This window comes from Lacerta agilis, chromosome 1 (assembly GCF_009819535.1).
Source record: "Lacerta agilis isolate rLacAgi1 chromosome 1, rLacAgi1.pri, whole genome shotgun sequence".
Classification (NCBI taxonomy): domain Eukaryota; kingdom Metazoa; phylum Chordata; class Lepidosauria; order Squamata; family Lacertidae; genus Lacerta; species Lacerta agilis.
In genome coordinates, this window is record NC_046312.1 from 75,084,904 (window position 1) to 75,107,587 (window position 22,684).

The following is a 22,684-nucleotide window of genomic DNA, read 5'->3' on the forward strand; positions in this document are numbered from 1 at the left end:
TGCCCTCTGGACCTACAGGGACCTGCTGCTGCTATGCTCAGTGTCAGGCGGGTACAGACTGTCTCCCCAGCAGACCATAAGTTGGGCTGTTGCTACTTCAGATACTTGGGACCCAAGGCATTCAGGGCTGAATAAGTTAGCAAGACAACATTTAACTGGGCCCCAGTAGCATATAGGCAGCCAACACAGTACAGTGGTACCTTGATTCTCAAACGCGTTGGTACTCAAACAACTTGGAACCCAAACACTGCAAACCTGGAAGTAAGTGTTCCGGTTTGCGAACTATTTTCGGAAGCCGAATGTACTCTGTTTTGAGTGTTATGCTTCCGATTTGAGTGCCACACTTCCATTTTGAGTGTTACACTGAGTACATCATTTATTGCTTTCATTTTATGGATCAGTGGTCTTGTTAGATAGTAAAATTCATGTTAAATTGCTGTTTTATGGGTTGCTTTTAGAAGTCTGGAAGGGATTAATCCATTTTGCATTACTTTCTATGGGAAAGTGCGCCTTGGTTTTGGAACGGACCTCCGGAATGGATTAAGTTTGAGAACCCAAGGTACCACTGCGCACTCAGAAGCAGCATTGTGTGGTTCTGAATGTGGCAAACAGGGTCAATTATTTACAATCCTACCAGCTGCATCCTGTAGCTTCCAGAATGCTTTCCAAGGTAGTCTGGTGCTGAGCACATTGCACCAATCTAGATATGAGATCACCAGAGTATGGGGCAACTTGTCCTCACCTGTCCAGGCCATAAATGGCCATCGGTGGTACATGAGAACTTAAGTCACTTATATTAGCCATGTAAATTTTTAAAGTCCATAAACTGGGCTTGTAATGCAGCCTGATGTACACTAGGTGGAAGCAGCACAGCTCCAGATTTTATACATGCAAAGAAAATGGAACCCTGTCTGAGCCAGGCTGGTTTCTTGGCCAAGACAACCCCATCATTCAACCTGCAATAAAGAACGTAAAGTATTTTAGCCCCAAGATAAGACCTGAGCAGATTAGACTCTTTCTCTCCTTCCTTTAACTCACAGGCTGAACTGTGCTTGGCAACTGCTTCTTGAAAAGCTGTACCAAATTAAAGTGGGAGTGGAGAGGAGAATTAACCCTTTTGCTGCTGTAACCGATGACGCTGTGGGAACAACATGCAGAAAACAAGTGTTGCAGCTTATTTTTAAAAGAGATCAGCAATACTTTATAAACCACAGTAAAATGTTTTAAAAATCAGTTGTCTGTGGTGCCTGAAACTGTAATGTTGCTCTGCTATTCGTGCGTAAGATAAGTCATCTTCAGTGCTTATAGACATAAATTCACCTTTAAGCCAAGCATGCACTTTGGGATCCATTTCTTTATCGCCCCCTGCATATTTGACCTGCCAGCTGAAAACCAGTGCTCTACCTAGACCAACTAGTGCAACTCCTCGCTCTGTGCAGAAGACTTGGCACTAGAGCCACCCGCAAAGGTGAGTGGGGAGGTTTTATCACTCTCCCTTCCCCCCAGATGGTACTTAGACCTCCTACGCAGTGAGCCACAGGTGGCTGCTCTCAGCTTTTCACAATGTGCAAAATGGGGAAGGCGAAAATATGGGGAGAGGAATTGAAAGAAAAGAATGCCCTTGAACACATGGCTTTTGAGGAAAGCATTCCTCAGTATAAAAGCCAATACAAAATGGGTCCACTGCATGTTTTTCTTGTTCTTCATTGATACTGACAGCATGCTGTTCAGATCCCAGGGAATCCACCTGTCGGATATAGGTGTGTGTGGAAGTCTGGTATTCTGCATTGATGATCTTAAGCACAGTTGCTGGTCACATTATTTAAATCATAAAATTCCATTTGTTTCATCTTTTTGTATGGAATTGTATGTTAGCATGCAGTCTGTTTCTCTTACTCTTGTCTAAGGAAGGGGAGAAAATAATTAACTTTTGTTTTGAACAGGAAACCTTTGTAACAGCCTGATGTTGGCTGAACATGAATTATTCCGTTAATTTTTATTTTTTTTAACCCAGATAAAAAGAGAAGTGAAACTTCTTTCCTACAGGCAGCTATCTTGAGTTAACTGCTTTTAGCAGCATGGGCTGCAATCCTAATCCCACTAACCTGGGAGTAAACTCAATTGAATTCAATAGGGTTTCCTTTTTAAAAATAATAATATTATTTTCCAAAAAAATTGATAACAACATTTTTACATTCCATTGTTCATCAAATTCATCTTGTTTGACCCCCCCCCCCCCGCTGCCCCTGGCTTCCAAATTCAATCAGTCATCATCTTACATATCATTCTTTTTCCTCTATAAGTTTCAATTCTTATTAATAAATAAATTGTTTAAATTTATCCCGTCATAAATGTTACAACAACCCTGCTAATGTTTTAACATATTTACAGTGTTCTTTAACATATTCTATAAAGTTTATCCAATCTTGTGTAAATTTCTTCTCGTCTTGTTGCCTGATCTTCACGGAAAGTTTTGCCATTTCAGCATAGTCTTATCATCTTCATTATCCATTCTTGCTTCGCTGGTTTACCTTCTTTCCATTTTTGGGCAAACAACATTCTAGCGGCCGTGGTAGCACACATAAACAGTCTCTTCAGATTCCTTGGTATCTCTTCCCCCACTATTCTGAGCAAAAAGGCTTCTGGTTTTTTTAATGAAAGGTTATCTTAAACATTTTTTAAAACTCATTATAAATCATTTCCCAGAAGTCTTTTTCCCTTCTACAAGACCACCACATATGCATAAAGGTACCATCATTATCTTTACATTTCCAACATGTTTTGGTGCAATTTTTATACATCTTTGCCATCTTAACGGGGGTTAGGTACCAACAGTACATAATTTTCATATAGTTTTCCTTTAACAAACTACATGCAGTAAATTTCAGATCCTCCTTCCACAGCCTTTCCCATGACTTGAGTTGGATATTATGTCCCAAGTCTTTTGCCCATTTTACCATTACATCTTTAACCTGTTCATCTTTTGTTTCCCAACAGTAGTGTATACATTTTTGTTAATACGTTTTTGTTAATTTTTCATTATTTTCCAACAAATCTTTTTCAAACCTTGAGAATTCCTTCCCAAAGCCAAATTCAATAGGATTTCCTTCTGAGTAGTGCTGGGGAAGAAATTCAATTCAGTTCCCGTTTTAAGGTGAACCCACTTAATCCATACTTTCCAAAGCAAGACATGAACCAAAGCGCAGCCATCCTTCTAAAAGCACACTTTTGTGAATTTTGCAGTGTAGCTCCCCAATCAATGTGCTCAAAAAATGCACATGCAGCAGTAAAGAATTGGGATGCAACCCATATAACAATATAACAATACTGTGGGTTCCTAGGAAGTAAAACATTGCCCCATTCCCTGTTTAGGTGGTTATCCCTTACAGCCACACTGCTTCCTGCTTCACACATCAGAATGGTTCTCAAGCTACTGAACTAGAATACAAAACTAGTGTCACTGTTCTGCTGAGGGAGGTGCCCCCCCCCCAAATTCTCTGCAAAAATAATAGCCAGGCACAGTTGAAAAGCGCTTTCCTACATTACTTGAAATGTGATTTATCACCTGCAAACAGCAATGTTCTTACTGTACCAGTGAGAGCTGCAAGTGTAACAGCAGAGTCAGCAGTGTGGTGGTGCTAGGAAAGAGGTTTGATTTTTCTAACTCCAAATAATGTTCTCTAATGGTCAAACAGCATGAATTTTGCCTGCACAGACTATCTGTCAAGGATGTGATGCATGCAAGTTAATTGGCTAATAGCCCGTTGCTTCATGATGGGGGGAAATCGGTGAAGTGTAGCAGTGTGCCCTGATTTCAAAGAAATTGCCTCACACTTTGGTGTAGTGTGGCCTATCTGCTCCTATTAATGTACCCACATTGCTTTCTGCTGAGTGGCTTTCCTCTGCATTTTCAAAATGCGTATTCCTGTTCTGAGCCTCGTCCTACTTTTCCCACTCAAGCTCTTCTTGTCCCTTGCACTGTGCAAAATAATTCATTTCCCTTATCTTCCCAGTTTATTCACCTTAAATATTCACACACACACACACCCAACATGTCTCGTGTCTCAACATCTCTCTGCTGAATTATCTAACGTAAATCCTAGGCAGTGAGCAAGGCTAAAGTTTTGTCTTCACCAAAAAGAAAATACCCACATTCTTAAAAACAAACAGAATAATTCTTTATACATTGTTTTCAGAGGGAGGAAGGGAAAGGCAGTATTATTTAATAGTTGGAGCTGCCAAGAACAATGTTTCATGGCAGGATGATAACTCATTAGGAGAGAATGCTGATGACACACATAATACTATTGCAGGGATATCTCATATTTTTATAGCCCTGCCTCCTGATCCTTACTCTTTCACCCCTTTTGAATATCAAAGCAGCCAAAATATTTGCTCCTCTCCCTCGTTTAAGTGTGCAGGCATACATGACACCCCACAGCTGTTCAAGTAACTGTCATACATGCTGCCCTGACCAGTCTGGCTTCTATGTGAAAGAGGAAGTGGGTCTCTTTGAATGGCTTCCTTTCAAGCAAAAAGGCAGTTTCCAAACTGGAGTCTGTATGACTTTGATATTTGCTTAAAAGTAATTCCCCTCCCCTTCTTCTTGCTTGCCCTCTGATTTTTCAGACTAGTGATGGAGAATATGGAGTGAAATGAGATTACGGCAGTGCGCACACTATAGACTTTTAAAGCACATTCAAAACTCATTTTTCCACTCAAAGAATTCTGGGCGCTGTGGTTTGCTAAGGGTTCTGGGAATTGTAACCCGCCTGTGAGGAGTAAACTACAGTGCCCAGAATTCTTTCAGTGGAAAAATGTGCTTCAAACACGCTTTACAGGTATAGTGCATGCACACAGCCTAAGTGAATATTAACATATATTTGTGCCTTCTCATCAATCTAAAACAGCAAGACGAATGAAAAGGAAGCTAGTCTCTGTTTTTGGAAATTGTCCATATGTAAAATAGCACTGTTGTCCTGCCCCACATTCTTCACAAGCTCAGTGGCTTTCTGGATGCTGCAATTTGTCCAGGAAATACTGTACATGACTGAACAATCCAGACATCCGTGTTCTCTATCTGCTCTCAAACTGCTAACACAAGTTCCTAGAAAACCACAACCGCAGTCTCAGGAAGAGGGACTGTGGAAGTTGGCTGTGCTTTGATGACACAGGCGCTTGGTGGATGGCACATCACATGGTGAAGCAGTGATGCTTCCCTTGCCCAATCCATGCTGCTGGAAACTGAGTCACGCAGTGTGTTTATTTCTGCTAGAAATGTTATGCATAAGAGGCCATTTTGAGATACTGTGTATATGCTACGGGTAATGGAAGCTGAGTTGTTATAAAGTGCCTAACAATTGACCATTGCACATGTTCACTAAGTTTCATGGAGAATGTGTGCATCATCTGTCCATGAAGAGTGAATTGTGCACATTTCCCAGTCAATATGCACAATATCCAATAAGTACTGGGGAATGTGCACATTTCTATTAGCCAATATGCATAAGCCCCAACAAGTGCTGGGGTATGTGAGTACCTTGAGTGAATTTTGTACTGTACATTCTTTTGCCAATATGCATAATCTCCAATGTGCGTATCTCAAATGCATTTTATGCACTTTCTGGGCAATATGCATAGTTGCCAAGAAACATGCCCTTGTTTTCTCTCTTTAGTTCAGAAGTGTGCAATCTATGCAGGCGCGCACACAACCTCAGCTGTGGGCATAAGATGGTTATTTAGGAAAACAAGTCAGAGTATCCAGAGTGGGGTATTTAGGCAGAATCCTGACTTCACTTACCTGAGAGTAAGCCCCATTTAATTAATTAAGATGATTTACTTTTGAGTATACATAGATACATAGATGTGGGTGGTGCTGTGCTCTAAACCACTGAGCCTAGGGCTTGCTGATCAGAAGGTCGGCGGTTTGAATCCCCGCAACGGGGTGAGCTCCTGTTGCTCGGTCCTAGCTCCTGCCAACCTAGCAGTTCGAAAGTATGCAGTGCAAGTAGATAAATAGGTACCACAGGAAGGTAAACGGTGTTTCCGTGCGCTGCTCTGGTTCGCCAGAAGTGGCTTAGTCATGCTGGTCACATGACCTGGAAGCTGTCTGCGGCCAAACGCTGGCTCCCTCGGCCTATAGAGCGAGATGAGCGCGCCACAACCCCAGAGTCATCCGCGATTGGACCTAACGGTCAGGGGTACCTTTACCTTTACCTATATGTACATAGATTGCCTTTTAACTGACCTTTAGATTCTCCAGGATCTGAGGTAACTGATTGATGCATACAGACTAATCTTATGCATAAAGTTATTTCCACTGTTTTCAAGGGGACTTGCTCCCAAATGAGTGCCCATAAGATTGTAGGCTTATTCCCTACCTTTTTGCAAACAACGTCTTATTTTCTTAATACATTGGTTGTTGATTTGCAAGGGGAAAACCAAAAGAATTCCGAAAAATAAGGGCGATCTTTATGCAAAGCGTCGATTAGGAAGCCCAAAGTTTCTCCCTAACTTTGTTCTCCCCCGCCCCCTCGGCGAGATTTTTTATTTCTCATGTGTGTGATTTTGACATTCTGCGAAATCTGCCCTCATCCGCGAACGGGCGTGTCGTGACGTCAGCGGGCGTCCTCCCTCCCGCTTCTGACAGCAGCAAGCAGCGGCAATGGACCGGTGATGGGAGGAGTGAGTCCTAAATCGAGGAGAGTTTTGACGCGGGCGCTTTCACGTGAGCCCTCCTGGGGCTGGAAACTATTGTGCGGAGCCCAGAGAGAGTGGCAGCAAGCGGGGAAAGTGGCTGCCATTGCGCGCAGCGAACAGAGGCGGCGGTGCCGAGCTGGCTCTGGGAAAGAAACTGTACGGACATCCTGGTTTGTACCACTTAAAGGAACAGCCAGACAATCGAGGGAGGGAAAGAGCGAGCGAGGGAGCAGCCAGCCAGCCATAGACTCAGCGAGATCGGTGCTTTCCCGGCTGTTTCCCGACAGAGGCGGAGCGCCCCTACGGCTCGGTGAGTGCCCTTGGTTCCTTTTCGCCCCCTTCCCTTGCCGCTCTGGGATGCCAGATGGGTTGTGGGGAGCGTCATCTACCCCACGCTTCCTTGCAAGCTTTCTCGCTCCAGCCCCAAGGGCGGGCGGGCGGATGAGCGCCCGGAATTGTTCCGCTGAGCGTTATTAGGAATGGTTTGCAAATGCAGCCGGGGTTGCAACCCTTCTCCGCCCTCCGTCCCTCCCTCCGTTGCTGGCGTGGCGCGGCCGGTTGCAACCCGGCAGGGATTAGCCTCCCACCTAGTGCGCGCGTGTCCTTTCCTCATGCTCAAATGCAGAGCGAAACGGCAGGATTAAAGCCGCGGCGCCTGCAGGGAACTCCGCCGCGGATACCGAGCGGCGCGAGGAGGGCGTCTTCTCGGCCAACTCCACCCGGGAGATCCTGCTCTTCCTTCCTTTCTCCCTCCCTCCATCTCCAACCCCCCCACCCCCGAGGGAGTAGGGATCTGTTGCATCATGCCCCCCTTTATCTTTACTACATCTCCACCCTTTCCCTTGAAGCAACCGGAAAGTTTGACTGGAGCCCAGCGTCCTCCTCAGCCATATGGGGAGCCCTGCTGCACCCCTCGGGAATGTGGCCACGAACCCCTTCCTGTATACTCCCCGGGCTGCGTTTCCTAGCCTGACTTTTGAGCACTGGGGCGGCTGGGAAGTGCCCGGAGCTCAATACTGAAGCGTTGGGGGCGTGTGAGGTCAATTGGGGGGGGGGAGAGAAGAGGGCAGTTGCACTGCGCTTGTCTGGGATGCTCCACGCTCTGGTCCTGCGTGGGCTTTACTTTCCCCCCTCATCCCGGCCGCGGGGCTCCCTCTCGAGGCGACGCGCCAAAGCGGCCGCGTGACCTTTTCACCCGCTCGCCCCTCAGCCTCAGCTTGGCTTCGGATAGCGCGACCTTTGACTTAGCGTTTGAGGGGTGCTCTTATGAATGCTGCCAGTGACCCTGGAAACTTAGTGGCAGAAACATAAAGTAATGCCACCTTGCTGCTGCTGCTGCTGCTGCTGCTGTTTCAACTCAGTGAAAATGCAGGGACTCTTGTTGCCCTCCCCTCTCCTTGGGCTGCTTAAAGTGCTTTTAAGCTTCTTGGTGCCCAGCGGGATCCCTCCTTTCCTGTATAAAACCAGTGGCCTCTCTTGGTCAGGCAGCTGTTTGCGTGACAGGTCGTCTGTGATTCGTTGCCTCTGGAGAACATGGTAAGGTTTGATGTGGGAGAACTCTATGGATACTGGACTGGGCAAATGCCTTCTATATTCCCACCCCCCCTTGCAGAAGCAGTGCCTGCCCTCCAACCTTGTTCCCCGGCAGCAGGGCAGCCTCTCATTGTGCCTGCCACCTCCTACATGCTGGAAGCAGCATGGCAGATTCTCAGGCCAAAGTCTCCACCTCCTCTAAGGGAGACTGCAGCCACAGCCTGCCAGGACCAATCAAGCTGCATGCAGCTTCTCTCTCTCTGTGTGTGTGTGTGTGTGTGTGTGTGTTAGCCGCTTTGAGACTCCTTCGGTTAATGATAAAGCGGGATATCAAATCCAAATTCTTCTACTACACACACACACACACACACAGAATTTTTTTTGAAACAACAGGGCAAGATACACACTCCAGCTGATATATAGAATCAGAGGTGACCACAGTATGTTGACAAAGGACAAATTTGTTGTCGTCGACAAATCTCCACATACCCTGAAGGACTGAATCTGCTCACTTAGCTTGATTTCAGCGCTTTGTAACTGATCTCCCTGTCAATATATTAAAATGGTGTGAGCCTTGTGGTATGTCAACTCTGAATATTAAGGCAGGATGATGCACAGGATCTCAGACTTATCATCCAAAACTTTGGTTGGGATTCACAGATAAAGGCTCCTTTTCCTAGTCTGCTGTTTGTAAAAAGAGTATTGCCATCCTAAGAGTATTGCTGTCCTAAGCAGCACTTGGGTTCAGCCATAGGGTTAAGCTGTCTCCCATCCTATCTAAATGGGCATTCTCAGGGTGGTTTTTCAAAAATGTGTCCGTGAAAAACAGACCTCTGGAAGCTATGCAATATGGGTTTGCTTTGGTTGTGTGTCTCTCTCTGTGTGTGTTTGTTTTAAATTTGCTTACATTTTCTAGCACAGGCTAGGCACTGGATTACCATGCCGGAGATTAGAATTTGATCTTCGCTCTGCAGCTCCTCTGCCATATATGACCTTGGGTATGCCATCTGATTGGGTGTTTCCATTCTCTTGGCTTGTTTTGATATGAGCTCCTGCAGCACCTAACACAAAAAGAGGTTGGTCAAATGTCTGGCTTCTGCTCAGCCATGGGGTAGCTGCAGCGAACGTGATGCCCAGAGACTTGGTAGACAGATGGCTGGGTTTTTAGTTGTATTTTTTAAACGAGGCAGTATCCTTGCCATAGGCCATTCATTAAAATGAAGTGATGAATAATACATAAGTCGCCACATCTTTCTTAGAGAGGGGACTGATGTGATGAACTCATTTCTCTAGCTTTATGCTTTCCTTATCAACTTATCTTGGCATCACAGAAAAGAAAACACACATATAAGTTTCCTAATATAGTTGCTCAAAAGAAAATTAATTTATGCATTTATTCCATTTATTTAATATTGTCTGCACAGAGCTTTGAGTGGCATATTTGGGAGTCATTCCACCCCCTTCCATATTTTATCCTTGCAGCTGCACTTTGAGATAGGTTCGGGTGAAATGGTAACTTATCCAAATTCACTAATTGATTATGATGGCTTCCTCCGAGCTGCTGAGCCACTTCCACATTTCTAGCCATGTATTTCTTACTCCTTTAGGATTATTAACCCATAAACACCAAAAAAATACAGCTTCCTCCACCGGTTTCTCCCTGGGCTGAAAAAAGTGTAGCAAGCTGAATTTAGTTCTATACTGTATCGGTTAATATATGAAACTTTGAAAGTGCAATGTACAACAAGACTAGGGAGACTTGCATGTGTTTTTACAAAAAACGAACCACTGCTACTTGAAGATACCATGAATCTGTGTAATCCAGTGAACAAAATGGTTTAGGTACATCTGGGTTTCCAGTGTATGCCCAAGCATAGGCTTCTTAGGTGTGATTGTTGGTAGGCTACTATCCCTTGGTCCCAATTTCTCATCTGTGAAATGTGAGTAACAGCAACCTTCCCCTCTCAGGGCTGAATATTCAAGACCGTAAAGCAGGGTTTCCCAAACTTGGGTATCCTGCTGTTTTTGGACTACAACTCCCATCATCCCTAGCTAGCAGGACCAATGGTCAGGGATGATGGGAATTGTAGTCCAAAAACAGCTGGGGACCCAAGTTTGGGAAACCATGCTGTAAAGTATTCCCCATGCTGCCACCACAATCCTAAATATGCTGTTCTTTGCATTAATGGAGAAAGTGTGCTAAGGAACAAAGTGCTGTATGAATAGTTACTAATAGATCTGAACCAGCATAATCAAACAGAGAGTAGGGATCAATCTAGACATTGTTTTGCTTATTTGGAAAATGCTATCCTAAGGAGGCACCCCCCCTCCCTACACAACCACACACAAAGCAAAGATATAAAAGTAAAGTTAATTACAAATGTGATTGCTCCAATGGGGAAGTTGCCAGTTTAGTACCTTGCTTGCTTGCTTGCCAGTTTAGAAAGTGATCTTAGCAACGGTGGGTTCATTTGCTTGCATATCCTGGGATTTTGTGCAATACTGGCCTTCTACACATATTCACTAAAGGAGAACTCTGACATCAAACTCTCTTAAAAGTTGGGTACATGCAGTTAGTGTGCAGAGGCACTGATTTTGAGATATGTGTGGTGGGTTTTTTCCAAGTACATTAGTTTATATAATCCCTTTTCCTGGAGAGCATTGCACAATATTGCACTTTAAAGGAGGCCAAGCAAAGGGGGGGGGGAATGTTTGAGCTGAAAAATGGAAAAGCTAAGAAAGAATCATGGTACAGAACTGCAAATAAAATATAGTAAAATAAAATAAAATAAACCCTTGAAACCAAGAATGCACAGCATGGCCAAAATTGCAAATGCTACCAAATGTCAAATAAAATGCAGGCTGTAGTGGTATTGGATAAATAGCACTTTGATGAGAGAATTGTCCTAAGTAAATGGCATTTAATTTAAGCACTAGTCACAGGTGACAAGATGCTGCATGCATTAAAAGAGGATTAGGTAAATTCATGGAGGATGAGGGCAGCAATGGCTGCTAGCTGTATTCTGCCTCCATGGAGGCAATGCTGTATCTCCATGGTTGAAGACAGTAATGCTTCTGAATACCAGTTGCTGGAAATCACAGAAGGGGATAGTGGTTGGGTCCTGCTTGCAGGTTTCCCACAGGGATCTGGTTGGCCACTGTGGCAACAGGATGCTGCTGGACCAACTGGGTCATTGGCCTGATCCAGCAGGCTCTTCTTATGCAGATGAGTGAGTGGGATAAGGGACCCTCCTCTGAGATCAACGTAGAACCAAAAGCTCTACCAGAAGGAGGAAGCCCCCCTCCTCCGCACCCAGTATCGAAATGAAGCAGGTTGCTGTTGCAGGAGGGACAGAGCTCTCCACCTCTTCTCTACCAAGCCGCCAACGGGCTGGCAACATAGGCAGGCCTATTTACCAGGCTTTATTAATATAGCTCCATTTGGACCTTGATATCAGGCTACATCTTCACATGCAGCAGAATGAGGTGGGAATGAGATGGTAGAATGGACTGTGCTATGTCAGACTGTATGTGGCAAAACCACGCTTTGAATGTTCCCCTTTGTCAAACTTTCCTGCAAATAGAAGGCTAGCATGGCAGGGAGAGTGCTGGGCTTGAATCTTCCTCCCTAAGCTGCTATTTTTTAATATTTGCAAGGAGATTTCTATGGTTTTTAAGATTCAGTATTTTATTTATTTACTGCACTCATATCCCACCCCCTCCTCTCCTCTAAGGAGCTCAAGGTGACATGCATGGTTTGTTGTCTTCCTTCCCATTTTATCCATGTGAGGTAGGTTAGGCTGAATGACTGTGACTGGCCCAGGGTCACCCAGTGAGTTTCATGGTTGAGCGAAGATTTGAACCCTGGTCTCCCAAGTCCTAGTCCAACACACTAAGCACTACAGCACCACTGGCTTTTTACCACTATATTCCACCACTGCAAGTACAGTGGTACCTTGGTTTACGAACTTAATCCGTTCCGGAAGTCCGTTCTTAAACCAAAGCGTTCTATCCCATAGCAGCGTGGGACTCAATTTACAAATGGAACACACTCAACAGGAAGCGGAACATGTTCTGCTTCCAAGGCAAAGTTCACAAACCAAAATACCTACTTCTGGGTTTGCAGCGTTCTTAATCCAAGTTGTTCATAAACTAAACTGTTCTTAAACCAAGGTATCACTGTAGTCTGAAGTGGTCCTGTCTATTCTGCCTCTAGACTCCACCACCTCATTTGTCCATATATCTAGACCCAACCTTAAAATATCTCAGGCAAGATGAATGATAGACCATTCATACAATAATTTTGCCTCCCAGTTTTGCTCCTTCCTTCTATCCAGAGAACTGATTGCCGAAGTATTAAGTAAAAGCAGATGCAAGCAGACATGCTGGAATGCTGTTTAATCGTGTAAGTTAAGACCTTTGGATTAGATCAGGCATGGCCAAACTTGGCCCTCCAGATGTTTTGGGACTACAACTTCCATCATCCCTAGCTAACAGGACCAGTGGTCAGGGATGATGGGGATTGTAGCCCCAAAACATGTGGAGAGCTAAGTTTGGCCATGCCTGGATCAGATGTTGATGAGGTGTACATAGGTTCCAGGGGAAGCTATGCAGTTGCTGTAAAGTCATTACAGTTTTTTCAAAGACCCACCCTGAACATGCAGACTCCTTGATTTTGTTTAGTTCCTTGTAATGTGCTCCTTTATGTTGCAGTGTTGATGTGCTATTGATTTGGCGGAGTACGTTTGGTAACTTTTTTTAAATACTAGCATTTTACTGCAGCGTTAGGCTGCCACAGGAAGTGCACATTGAGGGCAGCATATACAGTTCACTTCACATGTGAGATGTGTGTGTGTGTAAGAAAGAGAAGGGGAAAACTGTTGTAAGGGCATCCAGGGAACTTTATGACTGAATGAGCGTTTGAACTCCGGTCTTCCCCCGCCAAACACCCTAACCACTATACCCCTTTATGCTAAGAACAAAGCCCTATGGAAAGAGATGGTCAACCTGTGGCCCTCTGGCCCCAGCCAGCATGGTCGGTGGTCAGGGATGATGGGAATTGTGGTTCAGTAGCACTTGGAAGACCACAGGTTTCCTAGCCCTTCCTTGTGGTCTGCTATCCTAGTCTAAGAGTCAAAAGGAGTGGGGATGACACAGTACTATCAGCTATGGTTTTGCACCAGTTACACTGGTGCAGCACTTGGGGCCAATGGACCTCTGTTAAATGCTGCTGCTGCAGAATCATGAGTGGCTCCAGATGAGTCAGATGTGGGTATAAACAGCAGGAGGAGATTGAAGGGGGTGGGTTATACTTGTGCTTTTCCATGTGGATCATACAACAAATTAAAAACAGGGCAGATTACAACCACAGGAACAGGGTGGGCTTTGAAAACACACACCTCAGGTGTCAAAGGCCAGGTTAAAGAGGTGCGTCATCAGCACACATGCAAGCCCCCCACTCACATTTTGCAAGGAGAGAGAGAGAGATCAAAATATTTCAGATAGGTTTTTTGACCTGCCAAACAGTACCATTGGGTTTTGTAAGGTTAACCAGAAACCTAAAAGCAAAGCAAAACAAACAAAACAAAAGAACTAACAAACAAAAAACACCCACCACTTATAAAAACAAAGGTGAGGAGAGAAGTTGGGAAGATATGGGGTTGTATCCAACTAGATTCTTTTCTGAGTACACTCATAAAAGTTAATGGGCCTTAAGTTTGCCATGCCCATTAATTTCAATGGATCTACCAAAATAGGCTACAACTGATACCCTGCTTCTGATAATATTGTATGAACTTCCATCTCTTTTCAAGTTGGTACACCAAAGATTCTGTTCCCTTTTGCAGACATGGAAGAGGGAGGTGATATTTTGCCCCCTTACAATTACTTGTATAATATTTCAGCATTACTACAAAAGAAACGTGCTAGACTGTAATGAGTAAAGGTATCTGTACTTTTTATAACCAAGCTCACAAATTTATGTACATCACTTCAGTTTTCAGCTTTCTGGAAAGATCTGTTGGAGCTGTTCAGGGTTGGGGAATCTGTGGCTTATAGATCAGGGTTTCTCAAACTTTCCATCCCCATGGGCCACTTGAGACAGCTGAGGCCAACCAGTCATAAAAGGTTGGTGCAGGGGCAGAGCCAGACACAAAATGGTGACAGTTTTTGGCATAATTGATTGACAGTTACTGACATCACTTTCTACTGATGTCTTATTCATTCTTTGCCATCATTTGCCATCCATCATTTTCCTTGTGGCAATGAGTTCCATGGTTCTACTTTCATCAAGCAAAGTGCAGACATTGACTCAGAGGTAGTTTCCCGATTTTAGGTAGAATTTGCTGATCCAGAGGCCTCTACCACATATGCCACCCTTCATCAAACAGATGCCCTCCAGCTGTTTTGGACTAAAACTCCCATCAGCCCCAGCTAGCACAGCTGTGTTGGATGAGACTGGTGGGAGTTGTAGCCCAAAACAGCTGGACGGCACCAGCTTGGTGAAGGCTGGTATATGCACAAGCATCTTGGATTGAGTTAAAGACCTGAGGGCTTTTACATTTTGCATTTTGATTCATTTAAATATCTCAGATTAGAGCAATGACATTTCCTACTGAGTCATGACATCCTCTTTAATCATTCTGTTTTTGGTGGGTGCTTCTGCCTCTCCAGAAACAGCTCCATATGGCTGTGTGATGATGATTCATCCCAAGCTTTTGTCTAGCAGGATTCTGTGCATCCTGCATCTGTGAATCTAGCTGTGGTGTGTTTATCACGAATTCTTTGCTTCAATTCTCCATATATCATTTGGCTTTAAAGGAAAAGAAGAAAAAGGGGGAAGCACCCACTATCTCCTTTGGATATTACTTTTTAGACAGAACAGTCCTATATCCCGTTTGTTTGTCCCAAACTTCCTAGTGTTTTTCGTTCTCTCTCTCTCTCTTTGCCTGTCATTTCCTTGATTCTCGATGTCATGGTATGCAACTGAAAAGTAGCTAGCTGTTCTCACAAGTTTCTAATGCAGTAAACAAACAGTTCTTTAATATGTCTGTGCACCAATTCTTCTCTGGTAGAGATCCTGAAGGATCTCTGTGTATACCGGTACTTTCTGGAACTGTTATAATTCTCACTTCTGTTGTCATCTCTAAAGTTGAGAAGACAAAACACATTCCCATTAAATCAAGGTAAAGGTACCCCTGACCATTAGGTCCAGTTGTGGACGACTCTGGGGTTGCGGTGCTCATCTCGCTTTATTGGCCGAGGGAGCTGGCATACAGCTTCTGGGTCATGTGGCCAGCATGACTAAGCCGCTTCTGGCGAACCAGAGCAGCACATGGAAACGCCCATTAAATAGTATGTGAATTTAGTAGCAGAGAATTGAGGCCAGAGCCAGATTTACCTAGGAAAACATTATCTCTTGTTACAGGTTATATAACCACCTACATTTCCCCACCTCTCGATCTCTAACGCCTTGGCTCAGGCATTATGCCTAGCCATAGTTCACAACCCAAGCCATGGTTTGAAATTCCAAATGTACAAGAGGCAAACCTTGGCTTATAGGTCATCTTCTTGTCATCTTCTGTTTTCTGTAGTCTCAGAATTCTGCTTTAATAAGTTCACTCTTGTCTCCATGGTATAGCTTCTCTTAAGAATTTAAACACTTGACACAAACCATTATTTGCAAGCAAACTTTGTAACATTGTTTTAGATGCTAGTTAGTTTTTGCTGGCTGTTTATAAACAATGGTCCATTAGTTCTGGCACTGCACCAAACTTCCTTAATCCTGGTTTGGCACGATGTCTGAATTTATCCATGCAAATGAGTTGTCACTCAGAGAAGAACCATATAAATGAACAACATGTTTGAATTGGTTCAGATGCAATATTTCCAGCTTAATAAATAATAATTTATTAAACCAGGAATTAGCACAGGCCCTTTACACTGTACTCTGCCTTCAGTGCTTTGGCTCTGGCTTCTTTAAAGCACAGCTCCTATTTAAAGCAGAGTTTCCGTTATGTCCAAAACAGAATTTCTTTTTCGTTTTTAAATGCCAGTTTGCTAAATAGGACAGGAAGCCATTGTCTGATCCTGGTTCCAGGTCACAGAAGAGTGTGAAGAAGGCCCATTCTTTACTCCTGGCTTAATAAACCATGGCTTATTAAGTCAGTAATGTTATGTCCTAGCCAGCAGTCCATGTGCTTCAGGGCCCACTAGAGATATGCTCTTGTTACCAGTGTCTCAGATTATGATTCAGAAATGCTTGCATTGGGGCAAATTCTATGTCTCACTGATTATTGCTTACATTTCTGCATGTATCCATAATTGCGCCACCGATTGATTCACAACACTGTCGTTGTCAATTTGCACTTTATTTTAAAATGATGTTTTACCACTACTTCTTCTGTTTTTAGTGGCCTCCCTCTTGCTGCCAATGCAATCCACTGGGAAGAAGACCAGCCTCTCAGTTCACAGGTCCTTTTAACAGGGTACCTTGTTACGCCTGTTTGATTCACCAACTGTGGCAATTAGTTTTATGGGAGCACTCCAAATCAGTTTGAAAAGTGGTGCTTGTATAAACCTGTGTCTCCATTGACCGAAACCCTTTATTCATGTAGATTGTGCTTGCAAACAGTTTTATGGCCTGTTGGTTTGCAACTGGCGCTGCTTTACTCCACCTGCACAGCAACACATTTTCTATCAAGCTCTCAGGACCTGGGGGCACTGAGCATCAGTACCGTTTTGCAAATGTAATTGAGACTTTGATATTTTAGTGGTGAGCATGGAATGCTTTTTAAATGTCTTGTAGCCAAAGAAACGAAGGGATCCCTCTCAGCTTTCTCCCAGGAGAGGGAACGGTATTCACAAATTGATCAACAGATGGCCTGGATTTTGCTTTGGAAGGAAAGGATAGCCACTGTTGTCAATGTGCTTGCATGTGACTCATGTGCGTATATATATTTGTGCATGCCTGGTATTCCAGAGCCCGATAGAGGGTGTTCTGCAACGTGAAGTACGTGATGAGGTTTCTCCGCAGTTGGATATGGGCTGAGGAGATCTGTATGATTATTCTGCTTCTGTGTACATGCAGCCCTGAGCTGCTCTTTGCAGGCTGATCATGATAATCCATGGTCTGGAGCAGATGGGGTGGCACAGCATGCAGGCACGCACGCACACACTTGCAAGCATAGCTGTTTACCTGAAATAGTCATACAGCTGAACCATTGGGTGCAGAGCTATTTTTTTCTAGAAAAAAGATTTGCTGGAACTCACCACAAACGCCTCCCTTGTTCTCTTAGAATAGCAATGGCGCCCACCTGAGAGGTGCCAGAACTGGGTTCCGGTGAGTTCAGGCTGGAAAAAAGCCTTGGTTAGGTGAAGTCGCTTATATTGCAAAAGGAGAGGGAGGGGTAAAGTCTCTGACTGAGATGATGTTTGGGTTCAGAAGAAGTGGGAAGGGAAGCGTTGGGGGGGGGATATGTCCTTCCCACCACTACCAATACCTTCCTTCCATGGGATGCCCAGTGTGGCAACTCAGTGGGAAAGTAGAGGTGGTCTGCTCTGTCAGCTGAAAGGGCTGTAGAATGAAGCTGTTTCTCCTGAGCTCTGTGTGCTTGACAAGAGAGATGGCTTTGGAGAAACTATAAATTATTCCTAGAGCTCTCTAGTGAGTGGGCCTAAGAATAAAGATCTGGGAGCAAGAAACCTTTAGTCACATCCTTTCTTTCTTTCCTGCCTCACCTTGATCTGTCATTGGACCTTTACTGCTTCATTTTGCAGCACAGTTACAACTGCCATGCTGGCCCCAAAGTGTATGAGCAGTTCCCCTTTTCATTTTCATGTTGTTGTTTTTTGGCATTTAATTTGCCCAACCCTCCTATTGCAGGGATTCCCAATGTCACGTCCAGATACGGTGGACTACAACGCCCAACATCCCTGGCCATTGGCCATTCTAGTTGGGGTTGATAGCCGTTGCAGTCGAAGCCTGTATCATGATAAGCATCATGTTGGTTACCCTGTCTTATTGGTTCAATTCTACACTTACTGGAGGGCTTCTGACATGCACACTGTGCTTACTTGGAGACCAAAGTGTCTTGGGGGGGGGGAACCACTGTCTCCTGACGAAGTCAGTGGATCTGGCTGAGCACATTGGTTTCCTATCCTCACCCAATGGTTTCCTTGCAGTGTCAATTCTGGTCACTTTCTGATGGCCTGCTTAATGAGCATTTAGCCTGATATGTTTGTGAGGAGATTAGATGATGTTGCAGAGCATTTCCCCACAACTTTTCTTACCGCAAAAAGTCCAATCTTTTGGGGAATTGGGCTTGTTTTGCAAGAGTGTTAATTGCACAGCCCGAATTTGCCAGGGTGTGACTGAGTCCCACTTGAAAATATTGAGAACCTGGAGGTACCCTTTGACCATTACACTCCTGTTTACAATTGTGTAAACTAGGGTTTGTTGCCCTACCATTTTCTAACTGGTCTGGAAGCCTGTGGTATCAAATGAAATCTTACTTGTTAATAGTTGCCTTTGGGTAGAAGCATTTTATTTCAGCACTAATTCATTCTTCAGTACCATGTTAGCTGCTTTCCTCAAAACTGTTTATATTTAGAACAACATTCCCTCCATATTATGCTTCTTCTGATTCTAACAGTGCATAATGCAAAACAAAACAAAATAAAAAATTCCTTCCAGTAGCACCTTAGAGACCAACTAAGTTTGTTCTTGGTATGAGCTTTTGTGCGCATGCACACTTCTTCAGATGTGGCATGGTTTTCTGGAGATACCACTTTAAATGATCTGCACTTGAGTCTCATGTGTCTTTCATTATTCCATATCCATGCCAATTATGTTGGCAATGCCTTTCCTATACTACCCTTTCCTTTTATCCACAACTCTTCTTTAGCACAGATTATCATTGCTGTAATTGTAACTGCATTAAAGCAATGGTTACCATTGGGTTGGTGCTTTATACCGTGTCAGATTATTGGTCCTTCTAGTTCAGTATTTTGTCTGCGCTGATTGGCAGTGGCTCTCCAGGGCTGCAATCTGTACCTGGATATGCTGGGACCTTCTTAGGACCATCTGCATGCAAAGCAGCTGCTCTACCGGTAAGCTATAGCTTCTCTCCCTCCCACCCCCCCAAAAAAGATCTGTGGCCGTGGTGAGATCAATAGCAGATCCTGCACTTGCACGACCTTGAGATGGTTTGTATGGAATTTGTATATCCTGACTACGTGAAAGATAACATAACCAAGTCATAATTCCAATACTATTGGCATCAGGGATTATAGTGATCTCTGGAGAACTTAGCTTTCATGTCAATATTTTGAAAAGGGGATTTATTTCCAATTCATAGTTCTTAACTGTGAGTTCAACTGAAGCAGAATTTGGACACCTCTGAAATCAGGTTGGTGATGGTATGAAGGTAGAATAGTTGAAGGCATGAAATCAAGAGGAATGCAAGATTTGGGGTAGAGCTGAGGAATAACCCCTCAACTTAAACCTCCCAACTTACTGGTAATGTTTGGTCAGACTTTAAGTTTGGTAAGCAAACCTGTCCACTTCTGAAGCCTCTAACCACTTCCATGGATCCTGTTTGGACTGTAGGGGTGTTCACATGTTATATTCAACAAGTGTACAAAATGTGTACGCAATAGTTGAGCTGTATACTCACACAGTTATTGTAATGTTCAATGAGTGTAGAATGTGTGTACTCAACAATTGAGCTGAACAAATCAACCAGTGTACACTCTTTCAGAGAAAAATATCTACAGGTGTGAATATAACTTGTCCCTGGGTTCAGTGTAATGTGTGAATGTGTTCTATTTGAATGTGTTCAGTGTCATGTTGGGGGGATGGGACTCGCAGGTGCCAGCTATTTTTGCCAGGTCACAATGTCTGCTGTATTTGCATTAGACTTGGAACTCTGATGGCTAAAAAGCACTTTCTACCCATCCTGTTTGGATCATCTTTTAAAACCAGCAGAAAGACTGTTAAGAAAGACAAGGTCTTCTTTGTAGCATTCATTTAAACCAAATTAGCCATGGTGTGAACACTCTGCTTTTCCTGGCTCACTATTTGAGACTATATGTGACTGATTCCATTTTGAAATGGGGTCAGCCAAAGACTCCTGGGAAAGCACGATTTTAAAATCTTTGTATGCTGCCCTTCACCTCACTCTATTTTAGGAGAGTTTGCTACAAAAATAGAAATATAATGACAAGACCAGAACAAAAATAGCAGATAAGACGCTAAAAGTGGCAACACGATTTTAAATTATTGGAATGTGTACTTCATGAGATGTCTGAGGGATAGATGTGTTGGCACCATCAGCCCCCATTAGGGAGGCTATTCCATAACAGGGGCATCACTGCAAAAAAAAAAAAAAAAAACCAACCTTCTCTCTCCCACTTTGACCCCCATCTCACCTCTGTTGTGGGATCCTGCTAGCAATAAGATCTGGGCTAATTAGTGTAAAAGAAATCTTATATTCAATAATAATTAAATTGTATATTATTTTGCTTAAATATTTGTTTGCTATTTTCATAAGTTCATTTTTATTGCTTTTAAATGCTGTGCACATTCTGCTTTTAAATATGTGTTGCTTCTTCATGTATGTTTATCACTCTGTGACCTGCTGATTTTCACTCCTTGTCCCCTGCTGATTTTCACTCCTTGCCTATCCATTCCATTCTGGGTCCCCGTTAACAGATAATACTGAGGGTGTTGGGGTTTTTTAATAATAGGATTTTAACCCAACACCTCTAAATATCCATTGTCTGCAGTCTGTTGTTGCTTAACGCAAGTATTTAGCCTGTTGGTAGCGGGGATCATGGAAGCAGAAAGTTTTAAAGAAGCAGAGAATCAAAAAAATAATTTTGTGGACTTCCTCCCTGCTTTACTTCCACAAGTTGGGAAAAGTGAAAGTATAGCACAAGGAAGCCTCATCCTAGAAAAAGTAAAGAGAGTATGAAGGGGAAAGGGAGGTTTTCAAGGTAGTATATGTTGCGCATGGCAATGCAACCAATATGTCAAACAGTATTTTTCAGACACACATGGGGGACCCAAACCTGCTTTGACAGGACAGATGATATTTCCCAATGCAGGCAGTGGGCCTGGAGCAGGAGCATTAGACACCCCAGGCTTTGGGAGAAAAATTGGAAGTCTGCTGCCTCATCTTGTGTGGTGCTGTTGTGCAGCGGAGCATAATATTGGGCTCATATGCCTTCAGCTGCCCCTATATATGCTCTGGTGCTGCAAACTACTGCTTCTGCTCATTTCTACTAAAAGTAAATATTAACTATAATATGAGTCCATGGTCACTTTTCTTCTCCCCCACCCTTTTCTGAAGGGGAAAGCTTTCCTTCCATTTTTACCTATCGGGGATGGAATCGTCAATATTCTCAAACCCCATATACATTAGACCTCTTTTCCCAGCTGCATGAGATAAAAAAAAACCTGTTGGTACCATCTGCTAGCACACAAGAGGTTAATGATACAGCTGGAACTGCAACAGAAATCCCAGCAGCCACTCATCCATCATGGTTACTCTTTCCCCACAGTGAGAGTTAAATTCCAACGTATTCAGCAGTTGTGGAATACATTGCCATTAGTGTCCCATGCTGTAAGATTCTTTAGAATATTTCTCCCACCGTAGCTCTTTTTTTGTGTCCTTCTTTATGTCATTTGCTCTGTCTGAACTGGCCCTGCGCCTTTACTTCAAAGCAAGTTTGAATTAATGTAATTAGTAGGTGGATTATTAGATCACTTAAGCACAAAGAACTTGTGTGCATGTCTAGTAACCATCTTAAGTAACCCCATTAAGAAATGACGGGCCAACTGGCCCATGCACTGAAGCAGATGAATCCCTATTACTTTAGATGCTGACTCAAGGTTGCACAGGCAGAAAGAAACGTTGGAAGCTGTTTTAAGAATTTTCTGAGTACCAATGGAAAGGAGGAAAAGTGGGTGCGGCGGTTTATTTTGTTTAAAGGATAACTTTGAGGGGATGCTGGGAAGAGGCACAAACCTTTTTGCATCACTTAAAAAATACATTTTGGTGTGTGTTTTTTAAGTAGAAGAAATTGTAGAGCCCAAACAACCTTTTGGTATGATATCCCAGAGGGAGAACCCAGAGGAATAATCAAATGTTAATGTATGGCAAGAGAGCTGGACCATAAAGAAGGCTGATCGCTGAAAAATTGATGCTTTTGAATTATGGTGCTGGAGGAGACTCTTGAGAGACCCATGGACTGCAAGAAGATCAAACCTATCCATCCTTAAAGAAATCAGCCCTGAGTGCTCACTGGAAGGATAGATCCTGAAGCTGAAGCTCCAATACTTTGGCCACCTCATGAGAAGAGAAGACTCCTTGGAAAAGACCCTGATGTTGGGAAAGATGGAGGGTACAAGGAGAAGGGGACGACAGAGGTTGGACAGTGTTCTCGAAGC

The 22,684-nt window shown here is 43.6% G+C and overlaps 1 protein-coding gene across 1 annotated transcript in view; it reads left to right on the forward strand.

Moving 5' to 3' along the window:
* Positions 1-6,707: 6,707 nt before the first annotated feature.
* The window catches only part of SLC25A22 (solute carrier family 25 member 22), a 67,124-nt gene continuing 51,147 nt past the window's right edge, over positions 6,708-22,684 (forward strand). Inside the window, exon 1 of the mRNA XM_033155630.1 lies at positions 6,708-7,009. The gene's annotated coding sequence lies outside the window, so the exon portion shown is untranslated. The remainder of the gene's footprint in view (positions 7,010-22,684) is intronic.